This window comes from Tyto alba, unplaced genomic scaffold (assembly GCF_018691265.1).
Source record: "Tyto alba isolate M040663 unplaced genomic scaffold, T.alba_DEE_v4.0 Super-Scaffold_13, whole genome shotgun sequence".
Classification (NCBI taxonomy): Eukaryota; Metazoa; Chordata; class Aves; order Strigiformes; family Tytonidae; genus Tyto; species Tyto alba.
Window position 1 is genome coordinate 28,273,086 of NW_024881275.1, and position 24,141 is coordinate 28,297,226.

The 24,141-nt window shown below is 38.9% G+C and overlaps 1 protein-coding gene across 8 annotated transcripts in view; it reads right to left on the bottom strand.

Annotated features, from left to right (window-relative positions):
• PAM (peptidylglycine alpha-amidating monooxygenase) overlaps positions 1 to 24,141 on the bottom strand; it is a 148,094-nt gene that overhangs the window by 113,389 nt on the left and 10,564 nt on the right. Inside the window, exon 1 of one of the 8 annotated variants that reach the window (XM_033006510.2) lies at positions 6,812 to 6,903. The exons of the other annotated variants lie outside the window; for them this stretch is intronic. The gene's annotated coding sequence lies outside the window, so the exon portion shown is untranslated. Of the gene's footprint in view, positions 1 to 6,811; positions 6,904 to 24,141 lie in introns of those variants that run through there. 8 annotated transcript variants of the gene reach the window in all.

Sequence of the window (24,141 nt, forward strand, 5' to 3'; positions counted from 1 at the left end):
TGCACACAAAGCACATGTATGTATCACACATATAATGATACATACAGCCAGCCACACAGATGACAGACAGTGTTGACAGCCTCATGCCAGTCCCCTCTGGCTGATCAGAATAGAGATCCACTGATGAGAAGATTCACTACATGCAGTGTGGGTCCCTAGAGCAGCTGGGCTCAGACACTCAGTTTGCCCAGTAGCTGGTCCCTGGGTCCCAGTCTCCCCTGTTGCTGGCATCTGGACATACGAACCTCTGAGGCCACAGGCACACTGCTATTGCTGGCACAGTCCCACTCATGCACACACAGAGCTGGCTGAGACTCCACTGGTCCCCTAGCAGCTAACCCCCTGTGGTCTTACCCACAGACACCTACAACAGCAGGTCTCGCCCCTAGAGATCCCCAGACCTGCAGTCTGTGTGGCAGTTGGCTGTTAGCCTCCTGGTCCCCTCACTAGCCAGCTCCTCCCATGGTCGTGTCCTTAAGGAGAGACACACATATCTGGCTCACAGGCCACTTCCCCTACTCACCAGCTAGTCTGGCTTTACCTTTGGTAGCTATCACACCACCACTTGCACATCCATACTTGCTCCAGTTGCTAGTGCCAGGACACACAGGCCCCAGGGTCCTACTCCCATTACTGGCACTTAAATCTACTACCTGGTCTCTCCAGCCACTGCACCATTGACACACGATCTCTCCAACCTGTGGTGTGACCCCAGAAGCTGCACTCAGACCCTGTGCATACACATGAACACAGAAAAGAGCCCTCACCAGGGAAAGAGTTAGAAAGAACTTTAACAAGTAGACAGGACAAACTGCACTTACCAGGCACAGCATGACCAGACAAGCACACTGAACAGCACACTATTTGTACATGACTGGCCCTATTTTAATTCCTCACCTCTTTATCTTCCCACCCGTGTTCATCCTCAAATCACCTCACTCCATCCATTTTCCTGCCTTTGGTTCCTCTCCGTGCTGGTTTTGGCTGGAATAGAGTTAATTTTCTACATAGTACCTAGCATGGGGCTATGTTTTGGATTTGTGCTGAAAACAGTGTTGGTAATACTGAGGTGTTTTAGTTACTGCTAAGCAGTGCTTACACAGAGACAAGGTCTATTCTGCTTCTCATACCACTCTCCCAGCAAGTAGGCTGAGGGTGCACAAGAAGTTGGGAGGGGGCACAGCCAAGACAGCTGACCTCAACTGACCAAAGGGATGTTCCACACCATATGACATCATGCTCAGCAATAAAAGCTGGAGGAAGAAGAAAGAAGGGGGCAACGTTCGGAGTGACGGTGTTTTGTCTTCCCAAATCACCATTATGCATGATAGAGCCCTGCTTTCCTGGACATGCACGAACACCTGCCTCCGGATGGAAAGTGGTAAATTAATTCCTTGTTTTGCTTTGCTTGCACAAGCAGATTCTGCTTTACCTATTAAACTGTCTTTATCTCAACCCATGAGTTTCCTCACTGTTACCCTTCTGATTCTCTTTACCATCCCACTGAGGGGGAATAAGCAAGCAGCTGTGTGCTGCTTAGTCACAGGCTGGGCCTAAACTACAACACTCCCCTACACATCCCTTCAGTAGCCCTGTGCAAAGCCAGAACGCTTGCATCCCATAACGTGTCGCATAACCCTGAGCAGTAATTCCCCTCAGTCTGAAAGGTGCTCCCACGTTGATTCATCTTGATAGGTTTCACGGCTGGACACTGGAGCTAAGATTCTGCCCGACAGCTCTTGGAGGGTCCTCAGACAGGGTCTATCCCTCCTTTGAGTCCCTAATTTGGGGTAGGTCCCACTGCCTACCTTTGTGCTAATGTGCTCTTCTGGGTTTGTGGACACCAGGCCTTGGATGTGCATATGGCTTCTGTGAAGGGCCTGGGCACAGCCAGGACAGGACATGATCGGGTTCACCCACCTGCCATTGTCTCTCTACTCCTTTGTGGGTGTGCAGATCAGCTTTCACCATATAACCTAATAATTTAGATTTTAATCAGATAGATAGAAAATAAATATTAACATTAATCTTGCTGCAGTGGTCTTCTACCCTGCCTGTGCTTGAAAGATCTGGTAGTGGTAGTGCTATCATTTAAAAACACCACACTCCTAATGTCAGATCTTGAAATGAATTCACTTGCTCAAAGAAGATCAAAAACTTCTCCAAGGTTTCTATTTCAATAATAACTTCCCTAAATTTTAGAGAAAACATTCAGAAACTGTTCATTTAAATCAACTAAATCAATTAACTAAAATCTCCTGTGCCAACCAGCTCTTCTGTTCCGTAGTTGTGCTTGAGTAGAGATATTTTAAAAACCATAAAACCCCACCACAATTTTAGGGTATGGTTCAATTTTATGGCAAAGCTATTAAAGCAGGGGGTGCTCAGAGCTCATGCTCCACATGGCAGTTGATCCTGTCTTCTCTACTGTAACAGGCTTTGTGAATCCATAGCTGCAAGTGGAGTAGATTCATCTTGCTACTTTGGTGGAAAAGCCAATTGTTTAGACAGATTAGTTTCTGTCACATTGTTTCTGTCACATTGGCCAGCTCCACACACTCATCCCTATCATTGCTGTAGGGAAAGAAAAGCACCAGGAGAGTGTGGCCAAGGACAAGAGCAACACTACTCTTTTTAGCAGGAGCCAGACACTGAATTGATTAGCTTACATAATCTTGTTCTCTTGTTATAAAATAGAAATAGAAAGGGTTCTCAATTTACCCTGTTCAAGCCTTCTTTTTTTAATAACTTCTCCTTCAGTCCATTTTTAAGTCCATTAACTATCTCCATCTCTTCATTCTCAATATCCTTTTGAATCTCCCTCCATTTCTGTAATGTCCTTCTATATGGCCAGTATTACACACTTGAAAAATAACGCGTTTCTTTTTTTAAAGTGGTCTTTATCTTGTGCCTCAGTCCTCCTGTAATTCTGCTTGTTTTCTGCTCAGAACAGAGAAAACATGCCAATGATTAATGACACCACTGTAGCATAAGATCTCAAGTACCTCTACCAGTATTATAATACAAATAGAGTACACCCAAACATGAACTCATATAAATGACTTAACAGAATTATAGTAGAAAAACAAACAGAAGTCCTGTTTCTGTAACGAACTGTTTGAATGTGAAACCTGAACATAAAGTCAAATGCCCTGGTGGGGGAAAAAATATATTTTTTCTCCTATAAATAAAGGAGAAAAAAGAAGCCCCCAACCCCGAACTACTGCTATGTCATTTGACAGAAGTAGTCATTAACGAAACAGTTGTGCCTTGGACAATCACTTTTCCTTTGCTACACATATTACTTATTGGATGTTTGTATCTAATGTGCCAAAGTAAAAATATTTCTTTCAACTGCTCCAAAAACTGGGTACAGAATTTCATTCTTCCTCTTATGTCAGGACACAAAGCAGGAGGAACTCCTGAAGAGGGAAAAAAAAAAAAAAAAAATCAAAGAATCAAAAAAATCAGGTTTCTTCCCATATAGGAACTGTCACGTGTCTGCCACTAGCTAAACACATCTTACTTTTCGTGGCTTTTTACAAGTCACTTAAAGAACTGCTCAGGATACCATAATGCTGAATTAGAACGAACTAGAAATGAAACTCAATCTCCATCTATGTATGCAAATCATCAGCAAGCCGTCAATGTGATCTCTGGTCGTATCATTAACCTTTATGATATAGTGTTCTTCAACAAGTTGTCTCTTCAGTGGCCAAAATATTTTTTTTTTTTTTAAATAAAAAATCACCTTTGTTTCCCTTCAGTGATAGCCATGTAATATTGTTTCCACCCGTAAAATGACACAATCAAAGCAGTTTAAAAGTAAATTTAGGGAGTAACAATCAATAGCTAACTATCATTCTAACAACATCAAGATGATTTGTAGTATGCTGCTTTTAATTGGGACCATAGCTAAAGTCAAATGAACATGCTTGTGAAAAAATACAATAACAAAAAAGGTTAATACAGTGGTGTCTTTTGGGACAAGAAATACAACCATTGCTGCTAGCACAAACTACAAAAAAATAACTTGAAACTGCGTTTTAGGGGTTAAAAATTGTACAACAGTAATTATTATTATATAGATTCAATAGAATTATAAATTCTATTTATATCTGAATAAGGTATTTTTAATTAATAACTCATTTTAACAACTTTCCAAAAGTGGCGTTATATTCAACTTCGACTCGTGGCTGGAACAGGGTCCGTTTACATTTAAATATAGCTGGTATTCAATGTTAGTAACTGTAGTGGCAAAGATTAAGTATTTATATTTGTATGTAAAGTCTTTACTTCTTTTTGCATGCTTAAAGTGCTTATTCAAGAAAGATAAACAGGTTACATTTTCTATGATAAAATGTATTAATTTTTAGCTTTAAAGTGACAATTACACTGATTTATGATAAATATATAAACATGATTTTGTTTTGAAGAATAAGACTTACCTTTTTTCAAAGCATTTGATTTATTCTTTTGTATATATGATAACTTAACTTGCAAATCACCTCTGTTTGTATAGGTTCACTTTGGCTCATTGAAAAAACATGCAAAAAAGTACACAGAAAATTGTTTAATAAAAACAATTTACAAATATGTGAAAACTGTACACCTGTATACACAGTCTGCTCCACTTACATGTACTCCAGATACTATTTTTTAAGCCAGAAACTGTTTTAGAAGACAGGTGAAGATTTCAGTCAGGAAAAAAAATTAGTATTTCTAATATTTGGGATCATGATCTTTTTTGCATTTAAGCCCATTACCAACCTTCTCAACTTCATGGCAGCCAGCATATATATGCAACTTGAAATATGTTTCCTTAATCACATAATATGACTGCTCAAATGAAATTCAATAGAACAACAGCAAAATCCTCAGAATCAGCTCTTTTTTTCCAGAGATTTCAGGAGGGAAAATTATGAATGGATCTTTAGTCTTAACTTCTGCACGATTATATAAAATTTTGTCAGTTAACCAAAGCAGTTTCAAAGCTCTGACTACAGAACCCTCCAGGTTGGTGTTTTTTTTCCCAAAAAATCTAGGAAAGCAACCTTAAAATAATTAAAATTCTAATAGTTAAACATAGTTAATATAGTTAAATATTATATTCCTTAATATTTTAGGCATTTTCATGTCCTTACTTGTTAGGTAACCTTCCAGATTAAAACAGAAAAGATGTACAACACCTAAAGCCATAAAATAAAGGACTACACTGTGACCAATATGAGACTGCATTTAGTACACAAACAAACCTTTTTTTTTGTAAGTATCAAATATGAAAGTTAATAGATATAAGCAATGGAAGGGGATTTGGCCTCTCCAGTTTACCTAAAATATTCTCATTCTCTATAGTAATATTCAAAATAATAGCTAGGCCGTCAAGTAGAGAAAAAAAAAAAAGCACATATATCTTCCTACTAGAGAGCAAAAAAATCCTCAGTCTACATGAACTCAAAAATATCCAGAAACCCCATAATATCATCACTAGACTGTTTTCCTCATTTTCCTAATGCACCATGTCTAGTGTGATTAACAGTATTTCTACATCTCGTGTGTAGCATTAGACTGGCTAAGTATCTTATTAGTCAGTGCATATTAAGCACTTCACTTAAGAAATGTCCATAGAGGACCCCATTCCCAAAAAAGACTTAGCATCTAAATAAACCAATGGACATCACGGTCAGAAGACATAAAACAAAACAGGTAGAGGGAAAGAAAAATTATTTGCATACTGTAAACTTGGTGGGCTTGTACAAAACATACTGTCTTAATGTACGGTCCCCATTCCCCACCCCATCCCAAATTTTTTTTACTTTTAAGCATTAAATACATAGATTTGTTTTATAAATAAAACCCTGCAGTTTTTAGAGTAGAAATACTGAAATACAATAAACACAAAATGAAGAAGATATTAAAAGAAGACTTGAGAGTACATTTTTTACAGTTCTGCAGTTTAGCTCCTTCAGGGTTGGGTTTTTTGTTTTGTTTTGGGGTGTTTTCTGTTGTTTTTTTGGTAAAAGACATGATCAGACACTACATACTGGGCATGGCAGTTTGCAGTCACAGTGATCTAAAGCAATGCAGAAAGTGGACTGCGAGAAGGAAAAATGTGAAAGCAAACTGTTAACAGCTTAGCATCTCAGGCTTAGAAATAAACTTGGCTTGCAAGGCCAATATGTGCAGGAGTCCTCAGAGTTTCTCATAAAATCAGATCCTTCAGTGTTTTATTATGTCTTTCTACTGTTCAAGGTAAATGACAGAACCTCTGCTTTCCTAAAGAGTAACAGCAGATTTCAGTAAGAATTCACATTTCCTTATACAAACAAAATTACATGCAGAATAGTTGCACGAGAGACTGTGTTCATTCACTGCTCTATTATCCACATAAAGAAGACATGAAAATAAAAAAAAAAAAGGTAATGTTAATTGAGGGTTAATTTTTTTTGTTTTGTTTTAATAAAGAAAGCTTGAACATTTTTATCTTAGATCATGTTCCCATTATGTAATTTGTGTTCTCTTCATATGATTAAAAACCAAAAGCTCTGGGAATTTTAATTGGTAAAAAACCCCTAATAAAGAAATAAACCAGTTTTTAACTTCAGGAATTTTTAGTTTGCCTTTTTTTCGTATTATTGAAGATTAGCTAGACTTTGTCAAGTTTAAATTACACAAGCTACGCAATTGGTTCAGCTAAAACACACTTCATGCATTTAGTGAACAATGCAACAGAGGATTAAAACAGCAACCCTGACACCTCACAGAGTAAGGATACATAAAAATTATTAAATAAGAAGCAAAAGCCACTTACCTTCCAGTCTCATGAACTCCTAAAATTACAGTAGATAATATAATGTATGGAGAGATGCTTATGATCTTTAGCAAGGGCTGAATCATCTTCATGTAGATGCTGTGAATAGCCCCTGTATGCATACTGACATCATCAGTAAAGACTTGGAGGCAGAGGATACTATGGTAACCATGCAACGTGCTGAGAGAGAGAAGCCTTTAATTGCTTTAACAACTTCCTGAGGCTCATGCTCCTGGGCCTCCATTTGCTCAGAAGGAAATGAAAGTTGTCACTGTGCAGAAAAAAAACCCCACTGAATCCTTCAGAATTGCGATGGGACTTTTTAAATGACAAGTGTCATAGCCTTAATCCATTACTGAAATCTTCTGACATCTGCAAGATCTGCCAGGAGTCACAGGTCAAGAAGTTAATACTGTCAGATAGCAATTTCATAAGCATTTGTATTTTGTTTTCTCTATTTGCATGTGTTACCACCACATTGAGCTGTTCTCTTCTGCAAGACATGGCAGCGTTTTGAGTATAGAGTGTTCTTCTGTCCCAGAGAGTCAAAGACAGATCACAACAGAACCTGAAGTTCTAATACTAAGGCTCAGGTACAATACAAACTAATACGTTGTAAAATGAGGTATTTCTTCTACTATCATGTCTGTCTCAACTTCAGTGACTATCTGCCAATATATCACTTATGAATGACAAAGCTCAAGTAAGTATTTCCGGTGGTGACATGATATGACCAACTGATAGCTGAATAAGAAGTTCTGGCTAAACTTCCCAGAATATTGCAGTATTCTCTCTTCATTTTTGCATATAAATAGCTCAGCTGGGGTTTATTTGTTTTTTCCAAACTAAATAACAACATGACTAATGACCCGATCAGAATTACACAAAACCAAAACAGAAGTATAGGGGATGGAGGGGGAAAAGGACAAAAGAAACCTCCAAATCACATTGGCTTTCATTTTTATTTCCAACAAATTTCGTTTTTTAATTCTTAAGGACATGTGAGAAAGGAAATTGCTGTCTGTAGGTCTGGCTTAACTACGATAGGGTTACTGAAATCAGTGTCACTGCCTTAACACAAATATGATACGAATTAGAGAACAAGGGTGCAGACACTCCTGTTTTGGATTCTTTAGGCACTCAAGTTTCCCTTACTGATCATTTCCCCAGCTAATGCTCTGCCTGAGCAGTATGATCAATTCACAGTTCTTCTTGGAGAAGTGTACTATTTCCCCAGAAAAGATGGAATCAAACATTTTATCTATTGGGTTTGGCTCAAAGCTGCAAGTTAGAATCTTGAAATAAATTTTAATTTTCCCTTACAGATAAAATTATTGGGTAATCTTTGACAGTTTCTATTCCAATTTAATCCTAACCTCCTCCTTCTCTCTATTGTTAGGTAATTTAAAAAAGAAACAAAACAAAACAAATGACAAGCCAGCAAAACATCCAAGCCAGCCAAAACCAAAGGTGGTTGTCAATTATCAATATATCAAATTTTGCAGGAGTAAAGCTACAGTGCTTTCATTAACTTCTATGGTACTTAGAAGTCTAAAAACTTAATTGGAAAACTCCTTCCAAAGAAAATAAATAGTTCATACATAGGATGATTTGCTACACAAGTTCTTTAACATCATAGCTGAGACAGTGAGTTCATACTCTGTATCTGCGGGAAAAGAACACAGCATACCATGCTGAACTGTACAGCCAGCAAGCTGACCTCTTTATGAGCCACTGGCACTCAGTATGGTGCACAAGGGACTGATTAAAATGTGCACTCTTCTGTTTAGACTGCAGCCTGACAATGCAAAAGTATCTATTCCTTTCTGAGGAAATCAACATCACCTCCTACCAACACACAGAGGTTGACAGAGTTAGTGAGGATTTCCCTGATTTGGAGTATCTGTAAGCACTGCTGTAAACTGCTTGTTTAATGAATGTAATTGTTTCCATTCTAACATTTATTAAACCTTTGCAAAGAAGCTGCGTTTTCCATGGTTAAATTGAAAACTCTCATTAAGAATGCTACTGGGCCAACCACTTCCACAGTTAGTTGTCATTCAACATGACAAATCTTGCAGACTAAATTTTGCAACTTTTTTTTTTTTTTTAAAAAAGCACATTTTGTGGGCTGTTTTCACATACAAGTGCAAAATGCTTCAGATACTTCACATATATAGACTGATTTTCTTAGTAAACTTTCTGCACACACACTTGATTTCAAAAACATAAATCTAAGGTACAGAGATGTATACTGCTCTCCATAACAGCCTCTGCTGCTTTATGCATATGCTACGCACCCTTTAGGGAAAAGAAAAGGTAGAGAACAGAAGTAGAAAACAGTTGGAGAATTGTCTTTATCATAAAGTTATATATACAAAATCAAATAAGTTCCTTCTAACTGCAGCAGTGTAGAAAGCTATAACTAGGGTTTTTCTGTTGATTCTATGCTGAGACAGCTGTTAAGTCTTAAAGGATACCACCAGCGCTCATCTATGTGGATGCATAGTTACAGAGACAAATAGCAGCTCAAAACAGTAGCTCAACAAAAGCAAAAAATTGTACCTACCCTATTCCCTCCAACTCCACCTTTAGAGATTGACAAAACAAGCTAGTTAGCTCTTGTTAGGAAAACCAAAAGCCAAAAGAGCCATAGCAATATGAACAGTGAAGCTTCTTCTAAAGCCAGGGTGCGAAAGATGCAAAGGTGTTTATAACCTCAAATTCATTTTCAAGTGAATAATAAAAAACAAAACAAAACAAATCTAAATAGATCAGCCTGAAGCTAAATATAAAAGCTTGTTCTAGATTTGAAGCATCAATCTCTTGAATACAAAGTTGAAATTGTAGTTACAAAGGATGAAAATGAAAACGTATACAATCTTAAATTGCTAGATGACACATACAGCTTTTAAAGTGGTATGTATCCAAAATACCTTTCCCACAATTTCTTTTCTGTTTTGGGAAGAGGAGGAATGGACAGTATATGACAGTCTAGTAAGTTACATCCCTCTCCTCAGAGGATGTAATAAATAAATCCAACAAAACCATCACCTCAGAGGTCTTGATTTAGTTGCTAAGTGACCATCTCCATTTTTTTCCAACTAGAATCTCACGTGAAAGTATTTTTCTAGGCAGATTCTACAAATTCCTTTTCCATCTAAAGCTAACTCGCTTGCCTATTCTAAAAACTAAGTAAAAATAAAAACTAGCTTGTTCATTCTTTGAACAGTAACTTAATTTGATATGGGAAGTTGATACTGTGAGCCAAGAGAGTTTGCATATACAACATCCCTTCTGGAATCCCCACAGAAACCCAACTGGTTTAGTCAGATACACATATAAAAAAGAAGGAAAAGGAAAAGAAAAAAAAAAAAAAAAAAGAAAAAATGCCAAATGACAGTTTTGCATGGTTCTTAAGTCTTCATTTGAGCTGAATAAAATATGGGTTCTGAGACAGAAAAAAACAACCAAACAAACAAAAAAGCAAACAAAAACAAAAAAACAAAACCACAATAAGCAGTCATGTTATTTTTATGTGACTGTAAACAAGCATGAGGCTAAGATACTAGTTTAGGTTAGAATGGGATTGCAAATAATGATTCGAGCACAACACACTAATTCTTTCTTAAGGTCAAAAATTCAAGTATTAAAAAAATTACAGTTGGTACGTACAACAATCTTGACTTCATTTTTGCAGACACATGTAATGGTTTCCTCATATGCCTAAACTTCTAAGACTATTAGACTAAGACTCTATAATCTTCCATGAATCTCATTTCTACAGTAATAGAAAGAATGAAAGATTGCTTGAGCTATTCTCACAACAGCATATTCTGAAGTCCTGTTCTTATGAAGAGACACTCCAAGCTACTTACTCCCTTCTCTTCCGCATATCTCTTCCCCCATCCACAATTTATTCAGGAGATCAAGAATATACACACAAAACTTACCACTGTTTCCCAGAACATTTTCAGCAACTTTCACCCCCATCCATACTGAAATCTGGTCATAAGCAATTTAAATCAACTGTTAAACAGGTAGGTACAGGACAAGCTCTAAGAGGTACCAGTTTATAAAGTGATGAACCATGTTAGAATATTGCTGAAAACAATCAGATTATTATTTGTCAAATCAGGAAATGATGAATAGGTATTACACACAAAAAATATGCTATTAGTATGATGGAATGCAAATGATTATGAATACCAAATTCAATTAGAAAACATTTTGAATTAGCAATCATTGTGTTTTATTTCATATATGTGTATCTCCAGTGGAAGGGTTTATCTAATTTTATGCAGTGACATGTTGACAAAACAGAGTTACAGTTCTTATCACCACAAACACCAGTGGTAAAAAAAGAGGGAAAATACTCTCCAGCAGCAACTCCTTACAGCATCAACCCCTGAACTTGGTCATATCGTGAAGAATACACACATAAATAATATACCGCTGTAACAGACCAAGAAAAGTATTTTCTTACTTCATGCAGTTCTGCTACCAAACCTATACAAATCTGGCTCTTTGGCACCAATCCCACTACAAGCATATTACGGACTCGGTGGTCCTAGAAGGCTTTTACAGAAGCAGCCTTAATAGCAGAATGTTAACACAAACTTATTTTTTCAGATGTTGTTTATTCCTGCACATATCTTCATGATAAACACCTTTACTGACGTTGCAATGCTGGGGAAGGGAACTGACACGTGTACAAACTTCTGAAATGACCACCACCACTAATCTCTTCAAGAACACACTTCAAGGAGGAGACCAGGGGGAAAGCAGCAGCACAACTCTGTTCTCAACAGGTGATTCTGTCCATCTCCAGCTACAGAAGTCATTTCCCCTTAAGCACATGAAACACATCCTATTTTTCTAAGCCTATGCATCCCTTTAATTAGTGTTCTGAACAGAACACCTGCTGCCTGAACAAATTTGTTTTATGTAATACATAGGGATTAACTAAAACAATAAAAAGACAAGACTCTACTAGCACTTCTGAAATAGTTATGGTGTAATGTATTTATAAACAGCATGTACCTAGACACTTGTATTGATATGTTCACATTTGAAAAAATGTAAGAAGACAGATGCCCCATAGATCTTTGATACATACAGTTCAAGCATAGATCTGAATATCAAAGTCTACATATAACACTGTATCACAATACCAACATGCAATTAATGCTTGTTAACATGGATCCTTGAAACACACAAGCAGTTTTTTTTTTTTGTAGAAAACAAAACTACTTGTAACTCAGATATATTTATTTAAAAGGAACATCAGTGCCCATAATAGTATCTACTTATACTTGTAAGGGTGGAGCAGTTCACATCACCCTGTTTGAGAGCAAAAAATGCCAAGACTGCTGTCTCTACTGTTCAAACTTCATTTCATTTTACAATTCTGCATTTCAGACAAGAATTCAAAAGTAAATCGCAACTTTCCATCATCTAAAAATATGTTAGCCTTCCTCTGTCCAACTGCTCCTCACAGTGACACTGAAAAAGGAATAATTAACTTCCTTCCACCCCCTTAGTTTTACATATGCATGTTCAACTATCAGATACTTTCTGCAGCTCTGCCAATGGAATGACAACTGAAATTTTCATTAAATCCTTACAGTAAAATTTCCTGCTTTGCCCTAAAATAGGGTTATCCTTCTGTCATTGACTGCCACCATTTCTTTACTGCTTTGACAGAGAGCTGACTAAGGCACACCAAAGATCAGCTAAATGCTTGAGAGAAACAAATACTGCTCCTTTTAAAATCTTCCTTAGATTCCACTGTCCTGCAGTAACTTTAACAACACTTCCACTTCAAGAAGCATACTGAGCTTACATTGCTTCCAAGTCTCAGAAAGGTCTCAGTGACATGCACCTACCTTGCTTTCTTAAATCAGAAATTCATCTCTAGAAGGACCTTTCCAAAATCACCACACTTTAAGATGCCTCTAGCTTTTCTTACAGCAAAATGAGGTATGAAAGACCTCAGTCTGCTTACACAAGAGTAAGTTACTTGCCACAGACGTTCTTAGCCTCAAACTCTACCACTATTAGACAAAAAAGAGAGCCCCTGTCCCAAATTAAGTCGGTTACTTTTCCAGACAAGCAACTCCCAACTGAACAGAAAAATGGGAAATTTTAACACTGTGGCTACAATCTCTCTCCTATAGTCACAAAAAGTCTGAGAGAGGGGCATATAAAAAGGACTAGAATATCTGACTTTGTTTTCATGCTGAAGTGATTCACAGTTTCATAGCGCTTTACAACTCCGCAAATCTCTGCATTGGGTATTTTACAGATTGAGTGTGTTAATTCTGTGTTTTCCAATAGCTCCTGTCTAGCTTTTACACAGAAATATAAAACTTAGATTTTGATCAAGGAAACTTTAATATTTAATTAGGACAAGAGAATGCCTTGAAGGACATCTGGTAAGCAAGCTGAGCAAGGCAAGCTGTGCTCCCTAAATTAGCTCAACTGAGACAGACTTCACAGTGAAATGAACCTTACACTGCCAGTTGCTTTTCCATCTTGGCCCTACAGGTGAGCAAATACAGATTATGGTGGAAGGTTTATTTTTATTTAAAGATGACTCAAAATGGCCAAATTTATTACAAGAAGACAGACATGCTTGATTTAGTCAATTAAAATAAAGGATTTGTACCCTGCATAGTGAAATGAGAGTTATAGTGATGATCTTTGCAAAACAATCACAAGATCAATATCTAGAGCTGTAATGTTTTCTCCAAGGTTTCATATATAAACAAGAAAAGCAAAGATATAAAAAGAAAACAGAACCCACTGCCACTGCATCATGCTTTATTACTGATTTATTTCTTTGTGCTATGCATAATATACCTACATAGGCATAATGAATACAAATTTATAATTCCTTGCCAGAGTACAAAACATGTAGAAAATTGCTTTGATGAGTATTTGTTGTTTAAGTGGAACTTGCTTTGGCAGTGTGAAGAAAACAAAAAATTAAACAGAATCAGTGAAAATTTTTTTTAAAGTAAATTGGAAAGACAGAGAAGCAGGCCTTTAACAGGTCTTCAAACAAAGCATATTTTTGCTTATCTACATGTAAAAAGATCCCTTTAATGTATTAGCTGTCCTTTAAACACAACAACAAAACCCCCACTTAAACCCCTAAACCCCACCTAAACCCCTATCTACTAGTAATGTATGCAACTCTTGCCCTTAACATCAATTTAAATAAAAACAAAATACTCCCTGTAACAATCAGTTTGAGTTTCAGCAACAAAGAACAAACAGCTCTAACAGAACTATAAACAACAGATACAATGCTACCACTCCTGAAGATTATCAGGAATCACAGGCTGCTTGGAAAGCAAAACAATGAGCTAACTAAACATACAACATGAGCTAGCAGATCTAATTGAGTAAATCATATTTTGGTTTTGTTTTAGAGAAGAGTAGTATTGTCAGGTAGCACAATACAACTCTTCCCCTCATGCCTAAGCAGAGACAGAACTTCACATAACACGCTCTCATTAGCTGCCAATAATGAAAAGGAGGAGGATGCTTGAAGCATTCCTTCAAGCAGCATGCACCACACCAGCACCCAAGTATCTCACCTCCAGAAAGTTTCAGCATTTAAATTTGAGAGCTGACGCTGCCATGTCAACACAGCGCTTAAAGGAAGCCCAAAACCATAAGGTACCTCTTATGCAGCTGCTGTACTTCACCTACAAAATGGACCTCATGAAATACTAGAAAGATTGATACATGTTAAAATTTTAGCAAAATCAAAAGACAGTTTGACACAGCTCACAAGAACTTACAGAAGACAAACTGACCTAGAACTTGATACAAATGAAAAATTAATGTCAAAGTATCATCACAGTATGCTCTTACTAGGTTGTCCTAGGTTTGAGCAAGTGGTGGGGTTTTTTTGTTAGCAAGGGAGGGGGCTACAGCAGTGACCCCCTGTGAGAAGCTTCTCAAAGTTCCTCCAGCTCCAAGTCAGCCCCACCTCTGCACCAAAACTGAGCCAATCAGCTGCGCCTCTGCAATAACGTATTTAAGAAGGGACGTGGTGACGTGCAGTGGAACTTGTGAGGAGGAGTCGCTGCAGCTGCATGAACACCAAGGTCAGTGGAGGAACGGAGAAAGAAAGGAGGGGGGAGGTGTGCCTGTGCCGGAGCAGAGACCCCCCTGTATCCTGTGGGGAGACGGCTGGGCAGCTCCCCCTGCCACCCATGGAGGTCTACGGTGGAGCAGACATTGATTTGTGGCCTGTGAGGGGCCTCACATAGCCAGCTAAGGGGACTGTACCTGAAAGAGGCTTGGACCTTGTGGGAAGAAGTAGCCCCTGCTGCTGTAGTTCGGTGCTGGGAGGATTGCAGCATGCGGGGTTGTCCCACACCAGAGCAGCTTGGGAAGGGCTGCAGCCCATGGGAGGGACTCACTTCGGAGAAAGTTTGTCGAGGACTGTCTCCTGTGAGAGGGGGACCACATTAGAGCAGAGGGATGTAGTTGCAGAAGCTCCCCCCTCCAAAGACAGAAGAAGCGGCAGCACTGACTGCACCCCCCATTCCCTGCCCCTGCGCTGCTGGGGGGAGGAGGTAGAGATATCGAGAGCAGAGCTGAGCCTGGGAAGAAGGAAAAGGTAAGGGGAGTTGTTTTCAAGATGTGGTAATGGTTCTCACTGTCCTACTCTGTTAAGTGTTCTTGTTAGTATCTGTAATAAATCTATGTTCTTTTTTGATTCCCCTAAGGAGTCTGCTTTTTGCCCATGACCATAATGGGGGGGATTTACCCCTCCCTGTCCTATCTCAAATCCCAAGCCTGACTTATCTTCTCCTTCTCAGCGCTGGGGGGGGGGGGGGAGGGGGGGGGAAGAGGGAGTGAGTGGCTGTGTGGTGCTCAGTTGCCCTCTGAGCTCAAACCACAACATAAATGTACCATCTTTCATGTCCACTGTGCAGCATGACTGGCTTGCATTTTACATAATTGTTGAAGTTTCATTATACTACCAATAGTTACCAATAAATTATTTTTCTAAACGTGGATACATGACAGGCTTCAACTGTACAAGAAAGTTGTGGCTTGCAAATGAATGAGAATCACAAAATCGGGTATGTCAGGCCCAATCCTATCTACACTGTGCAACCAAACTGAAATTATCTAATTTTCCCTAATCCTGCCTTGAAAGAAGGAATTAACTAGGGTATAAATTGTAACTGTGTATATTTGAGATCTTCTACAGACACCTCAAAGATTAACGGCAAGAAAAAACAAACCCCACCTGACAGCTCATGCATAGCAAGGGAAATGGCCATCGAAGATTCAGATACACAGATAGTAGAATTGCTTTTAAGATAAGAACTAGTTTGCTCTTTTACAAAGTCTGTGCTACCACCTCTCTACAGGAAGCCATGTCAAATCAAAAACAAAAACCCTGACTGTAATAATATTTGTCCTAGTTGGGCTCAGAGTACATTTTTTGAGTACACACAAACAAAGCTCTTGTCTGAAATTAAAAAGCAGGCAACTCAGTTATCTGTGTAAAAATGCAGCTAACAAGAGCTGCAAGGGTTGAAATAACTGACCATCCACCTGCCTAGTGCATATGCCTTGGCCTAAATATCACATTTTCATTAAAAACATATTCTTTGCTTGTAGATCAACACTAGATTGACACACTGAAAAGACTGCTCCAAGGCAAATAGCTGACTGCAGCTGTACTCTCACATACTAGATGAAAGCTAACCCAGAGCAGGACCTGATACTGCTAACAGCAGCAACGACCACCACTGAACTAAATAAACCCCACTTAATTACTACATAAAATGCTTTATGTCCATGTAGAGGCAAACAATGAACCTTACTTGAACCAATCTCTTACCTGTTTTTATGTTAGAAAATGAGAGGAAATGTTATACTAAATATCACCATATCATCACATTACAGGCAAGGACATCAGGGGGAATGTCTAAAGAAAGGAAGACATACCCTTGATCACACCAGGGAATACCTAAACCAACTGCACATGGTCATGATGGGATGCACCCATGAGAGCTGAGGAGGTGGTTGATGTTCACTGCAAGGCCACTCCTGATAAATCTTTGATCAATGGTGGCAACTGAGGGAGGTGCTCAAGGCCCTGGCACGAGTTCCCAATGAGGTTGTAGAACCAGCCATCTGGACACAGTCCTGGGCAACTGCTCTAGGTGGTCCTGCTTGAGTAGGGTGGCTAGACAAGATGACTTCCAGAAGTCCCTGCCAACCTTAACTATTCTGTGATTCTGTAAAAAAACCTAATAGTTATTTTACCCTTCACAAGGTATTTTCAACTGCAAGAGATGTATATGCAAACACAATCAGGAAACACTGAACCATTTAACTAGCTCTATGTAACTCCTTCTATAGCACTATATAAACCAACATGCATGAATGTCTCCAAAATAGATTAACCATATTTTTTACATCAAGTTTTGAACTTTCATTGATAGTCTTACTGGGTTTACATGTCCAGGTGCTGGCAGTAGGGGTCTGCAGGGGTGGCCTCTGTGAGAAGAGACAGGGGCTGCCCCGTGCCAGACACGGCCAGGTCCAGCGGACCCACTGCAAGGCACAGCTGAGCCCCGCAGCCAAGATGATGGTGCTTCTGGGATAGAGTATTTAAGAAAGGCAAAACCACTGCACAGCAGAGTGAGAGAGGGAGGAGTAAGGAAAATGGGTGAGGAACAGCCCTGCAGACACCAAGGCCAGTGAAGAGGGGAGGAGGTGCTCCAGGCACTGGAGCGTCCCACATTGGAGCAGATATCCACCTTGCAGCCTGTAGAGGACCACATGCCAGATCAGGTGGAAATGCCCTGAAGTAAGCTGCAGCCCATGGAGAGCCCATCCTACTCTATTTTTAATTGGCAATAAATTAAACTAATCTTCCTCAAGTCAAGTCTGTTTGCCCATGATTGTAACTGGTGAGTGATCTCCCAGTCTTTATCTCAACTCATGAGCTGTTCCACCTTATTTTCTGCTCTGTCCTGTTGAGAGGGGAGAGTAAGAGAGCAGCTGGGGTGGAGTCTGGCAGTGAACCAAGGTCAACCCACATCATACTCCATCAAGATTTTAAAAGAAGCAGGCCATACTCACAGTAAATTGACACAATTGTTCAGACTTTGATTTCACTGAGGTAGTAATGCAGTTGTAAAACAAAGCAAGTCACTTTTAGATGCAACTATGCCAATCTAGCCCCAGGTGAAATTTCAACTTGAAGTGCAGGATAAGGTCAGCAAGTGATAATTTCTTGACAACTACTATCCATTCATTAAAAAACAAAACCACACACACACACACAACTTCAAATAAAACTAATAGCCAGATTTTATAATGTTTGTCGAAGATCGTACCTCGAAGGTGAATTTCAAGGACATGGTCTAAGTGTCAATTAATAAATAATTACTAAATATATGCTATTAAAATTGAAAAGAGATTATATATTCAATTAATATATATACACATGTAACTCAAGAACTCTTCCTAAGCAAACTGCTGTGATTGTATGTAGGTCAAGCTGTCTTGGCAGGAATGAAAGATGAAATAAAACACAGATAGAGATCTTCATGGTTCAAACATCATCCAAAGAAAAGATATAGTTCTTACTGAAAACCACAATAACTATACGGAGACAGTGCTCTGTTGTGAACATATAGCTTCATATCACTGAGCAACAGAATAAATCTTAGTACTAGTAAACATATTCCATTCTTTGGAAATATTTGCTCCTGAAAGCATCTAGTAAGAATACAAATTCAAAAGTTCAGTTCAGTCTGAATAAAGAAGTTTTCAACAGTGGCCTTATAAATTTCAATAAAGCAGTAACTCCATATTTATTTCTTCAACTCAGTTGCTCAAGGGAATAAACTACACAGCATCAAATGAAAATACTGCATGACAGAAGTAAATCAAGTTCAATAAGGCACAAAAACTAATGAACTATAAACAGAACAGAAATACGAAACAATAAAAACTACAGAAAACCAGCCTAATTTAGAAAAGCCAGTTATAGGTAAATAGATGTTTTGAATGAGTATTTTGAAGACATAACTATGAGGCTCAGAGTTATTTTTAAAAGTCTACAAAAATGCAAGGGGCGGAAAAAAAAGACGAAAAGGAAAAGCTCTCAGAAGGTGGGAAACACATGAGATTATCCTCCAGTAATAATATTTGTTGATAAGCAATCGTTCTAAATGGGACTGATGGAAAAAAATAGAACAAACCAAGAAGACTACAAGTACCAATCGTAATAACTTTAACATTCTCATACAGTATTGGTACACTTGGCAGTATTGTCAAAATAGCACTTCTCCCCCAGATATAAATGAGGTTTCGACAAGACACAGTCAGATTACAAATCCAGTTATCTGAACTAAAGCAGTGAAAGTATCTTTCCTTCCCATCCCCCCCACTTCCTTGTCATTGTAACAGAGAAATGTCCAAATTTCAAATCAGAGACTGCCTGATTAGAGCAACAGAGAAAGAAATTAATGGGAACAAGTTCGAGGAAAATACAGTCTAAATTGAAAGTCAATTGGTTGAAGAAATTAAAAATTGAAACCGACTAAATGGAGACAGAACAAAATAGAGAAAAAGTCAGCCTGCATAAGAGCCAACAGGGAGGGTGAGGATCTGGAGCCATGGGGACAGGAAATCACTGCCAGGCGTGGCAGGCAGTTCTGCCCACAGCCAGGGGAGTCCACCAACTCCCGTCCAGAAAAATCTCGGCAGTATCAAGAAAGTCGGTGACAAATGTGACTTTAATACATTGTTACCCCTTTTTCTGGCACACGTATTTGTCCATCAAGAATACCAACAAATGTTAGTAACTACAGATGGTATCTTCTGGCTGAAACTGCCAACTTCCCAAGAAAAATGAACCTTGAAAAGCTTTCATATTGTATTTCACAGTGAATACAAATTCTTCAAAAGGCACTTAAGTATAACAAGATAATAATTTATAGTCTATTTTGCAAATTTATTTAGTACAAATGTGTCCACTAAGTGGATAGTCAGAACAGAATCTGAATAAAAGACGTCAAATAGACTAATAAATAATGAGAACACTATAGCAGCAAAAACCTGCAAATTGCCTGAAAATGACAGGAAACTGCACTTATGCAAATAAAGAGAGTAGAGTTGGAGATCAATTAAATCATTAAGCCTTTTTGTTTGGAAGTCATTTTCAGAAATCACTTCAGCTTGACATTCGGAAAGTACTGCATGTGCAATATTTTATATAAGCCATCTTCATCACTTAGATGTTGCTTCTGTATTCATAATACTTAGTTTGCAGATTCTGAATCTTTTTTGGTTTTTTTTTGCCAGGTTGTTTTTTTTGGGTTTTTTTTTTTTTTTTTTGGTTAAAACTTATGTTCCAATGTGAACTCATTTTAAAACTTTCTTGACACCACCTTATTTTTTTTACTCTGTATTGTCATACAGGATCCTGGAAAAAGCAACAGTGTTAAGCTGTGAAGCACTAGGAAGAAGGTCTCCTGAAACTAATAAAATTAATGGAATATGCTTGCCCAAAGCCAGCTGCTTTTGATTCACACTGCTAGGCTCTAATACTAGATACTACAGAACACTGCTAATCTCACCTAGAAGTACTTTCCTCATGTAAAATCATTACTTCCAGGTCTCTGTGAGGAGTGTGACATGACAACTGTAAAAGCTCCAGTGCAGATTTTCTAAGATGTCTAAGCACCAATGTTGACTTGAGAGCACTTGCTTAATATTGCTACACTATGCTGAAGCTTTGTTTCACTTTGAGATATAACACCAGTGTCACTATTCTTATACTAGTAATGGATTTTTTCCAATTTTAATTTTATACAATTCAAGTACCAGAGATGGCAATAAGGGAAGTACTTGTAAGGAAAACTGACTGCCCTGAAAAGACAGAGTTATACTATGTTTGCTAGATCCGTTTCCTACTTACTTACAGTTTCTGGACCTAGAGCAAGGCCATTTCAAAAATAAATTAAACTGGGCAATGTGGGAGGAATGGGACAACATGGGATGATGACAACAACAAAACTAGCTAGTGATGACAACTACACTGAAATAAGAAAAAGGTAACAACAACAAAAAAATCCATATTCTACACAAATGTTTAGTTTAACTACTGTATTATAATACATTTTAAACAGAATTCACAGACTGAGTGACACAGTTGTCGCAGGATACACTTCTTTTCAAGCCCTGATAATCGTTTAAATCCTATGTTAGCTTAAAAAAAGTTCACACTCCTGATGACGTACCTGCTCAAAACACACCACCAAACTTCCCAGCTACAGTGCACTCTAACTCTACAGTTACGGGCTCATTTCAAAGTGTTGCACGGCTAGCAAGTTTTATATAGATAGCAGTGCAAAGAAACCCTCTTTTAAAGTATGAAGGTATTTCCAGTAAATCCAAAGATTAGTTACTTAGGAATGTTTGTTTATATTTAGACTCTTATGGAAAAGTTCTTGAAGCTCAAGGCTGCAAAACACAATATAGTAAGAATAAAACATTCATATAATGAATCCACTGGGAATGCCAGCGAGTTTTCTACTATATTATTTAAAAAGTGAAAAAAATGATGCTAGAAGCTATTTACTCCCAAACAGCAAGAACAGGATAAATACAAACAACAGAACAAGTCAGAGTATAGCCTTAGGAATGCCAAAGAACCAAGCATTTCCATAGATCAGGAGTCTCTCCCATGATCAAGCAGTAGTCTGAGACTAAGTACAGATATCTGAGGAAAGCTACGTCACTTCAAAGCAAGTTTTCCAAAATAGATTGCTTCTGACCAGTCAAAATCATGCTTGCAATTCATTTCTGAACCAGCAGCTACTGCAAGAAATAGTGTCCTGGTTTGGGCTGGAATTGAGTTAATGGTTCTTCTTAGTAGCTAGAATTGTGCTGCGTTTTGGATTCAGTATGGGATCTGGTATGAGAAGAATGCCGATAACACACTGATGTTTTCAATTGTTGCTGAGGTTGGAAAGACTCTCCAGCTCCCCATGTCCTGACCATGTGCAGGTGCACAAGAAGCAGGAAGGGAGCACAGCCAGAGCACCAGACCCAAACTGGCCAATGAAATATGCCATATCATGGAACGTCATGCTCACTATATAGAGGAGGGGCAGCCAGGAAGGGCAAGGCTCTCACTTCCAGGATTGGGACTGCAGAATCTTGATATTTTGGGATCACTAGCTGGGATTCAGTAAGGGATTTGGTATGAGAAGAATGCTAATAGCAACAATTGAAAACATCAGTGTGTTAAGATATGAAGGACAGGAAGAAGGGAAGGGTGGGGGGAGGTGTTTTTGGATATGGTGGTGCTTCTCACTGTCCCACTCTGCCTGTTAAGTGTTGTCTTTGTTAGCGTTTGAATTAAAGTGATGTTCTTTTTTCCTCCCCTAAAGAGACTGTTCTTTTTGAGTCTGTCCTTTGGCCATGACTGTAATGGGTGAACCACCTCCCCCTGTCCTTGGCTGGATTCCTGAGCCTTTTTGCTTCATTTTCTCCTTCCTATTTCTGAGAGGGGAAGAGATGATTGAAAGGCTGCGTGGTGCTCAGCTGCCCTTTGGGCTCAAACCCATACACATTTTGGTGGAAATGGCCAACAGTGCTGGCACAAGCATTAATAAATCTGAATAGTAAGGGGGGAGTCCAAGGTTACACCACTTACAAACCACTGTTAGGCCACCTTTACACAGCAATGCACACCAGGTTCCTGTCTGAAACCAGAGAGATGTATCTTGGCACTAGATGGACAATCTTGTTTATAATGATCCCTGCAAAGATACTGGTCCAGGTGCTGAAGACTATATTATTAATTTCAAAACTCTCAGCTGATACTCCTCATTATGCTCAGCAACCTGTATTTCATCAAGTTGTGCTTTCCATCTGTTTTGCAGAAAGCAGATATAGGCATCCTCCCCAAGAATCAGCATTGCACCAGCCCGCAGTGACATCTGTCAGCAACCTGCGGGTTACAGCAATGCTCATGTCCCACCTGCCCATCGTATTTTTGGGAACAACAGACACTCTGGGTGGAACTAAAAGGCCAGTTTTTGGGAGATATCTGTGCTGGTCAACAACCAAGGATGCCAAGAAAGAGAGCCTTGGAAATGAGTGTGTCTGGGAAGAACCCCACGGCTTGATGACACTTGCAGAGATTGCTTTCTAATCACTGCTATGTAATACTGGCTTCTTACAGAGAGAAACACAGATTATTCTCATCAGTAAGAGTTACCATCTTTCTTTCATACAAACTATGTTAAACATCTTTCGCATGATAGAGATACCAAGGTCCATTCCACAAAAGAAAGGCCATAACGATACCAAGGTCCATTCCACAAAAGAAAGGCCATAACAACTCACTGCCACTACCATCATAGATTGTGATTTATGAAAAATATAACAGATAATTGTCCTTCCTGAGTAAATTATACGGACAATTTCTTACAGGAATTACAAGGTATTTTCAGATAAATTACTCTGTCTTACTGACTAACAATTTAAACCCACTTTAAATTTTGAGATCACATCCTAAAGAAACACATTTTCAGGCCTGCAAAACTACTATCAGCAAAAACAACCTCAAGCCATTGCTAGAGTCAGACCCTTACCACGCGGCAGCAAGTGGACTCAGAACCCCCAGATAAGCTTTCTCCCTCTCTCTGAATCTCCAGAATAGCCATTTAACACACCAGTTTGGAGAAATGTTATTTTAACTAAACAGACTTTGTCACCCACATATGTGTATTTTACACAGTCTCTTGTAACATCCTCACAGAGAAACTGGTGAAATATGGTCTAGAAAAACAGACCATTTGGTGGACTGGCTGAACTGCCACATTCGAAAGGACTGTAGCAATCAGTGGCACAAAGTCCACCTGGAGGGCAGCCACTAGCGGTGTATCCCAGGACTGAATTCTGACTCTACATCTTCATTAACTATCTGGATGGTGGGGCAGAGTCCACCCTCAGCAAGTTTGCAGATGACACCAAACTAGGAGGAGTGACCAATACACCAGAGCATCATGTGGCCATCCAGAGGGACCTTGACAGGCTGGAGAATGGGGAGGACATGAACCCCATGAAGTTCAACCAAGGGAAACACTAAGTTCTGCATCTGGGAAGGGACAACCCCATGAGCTAGTACAGGCTGAGGGGCTGACTGGCTGGAGAGCAGTTCTCCAGTAAAGGCCCTGGTGGACCAGGTGAACAATGTGCACTCACAGCAAAGGCAATCAGGGGCATCCTGATATGCCTGAGGAACAGCAATCACTAAC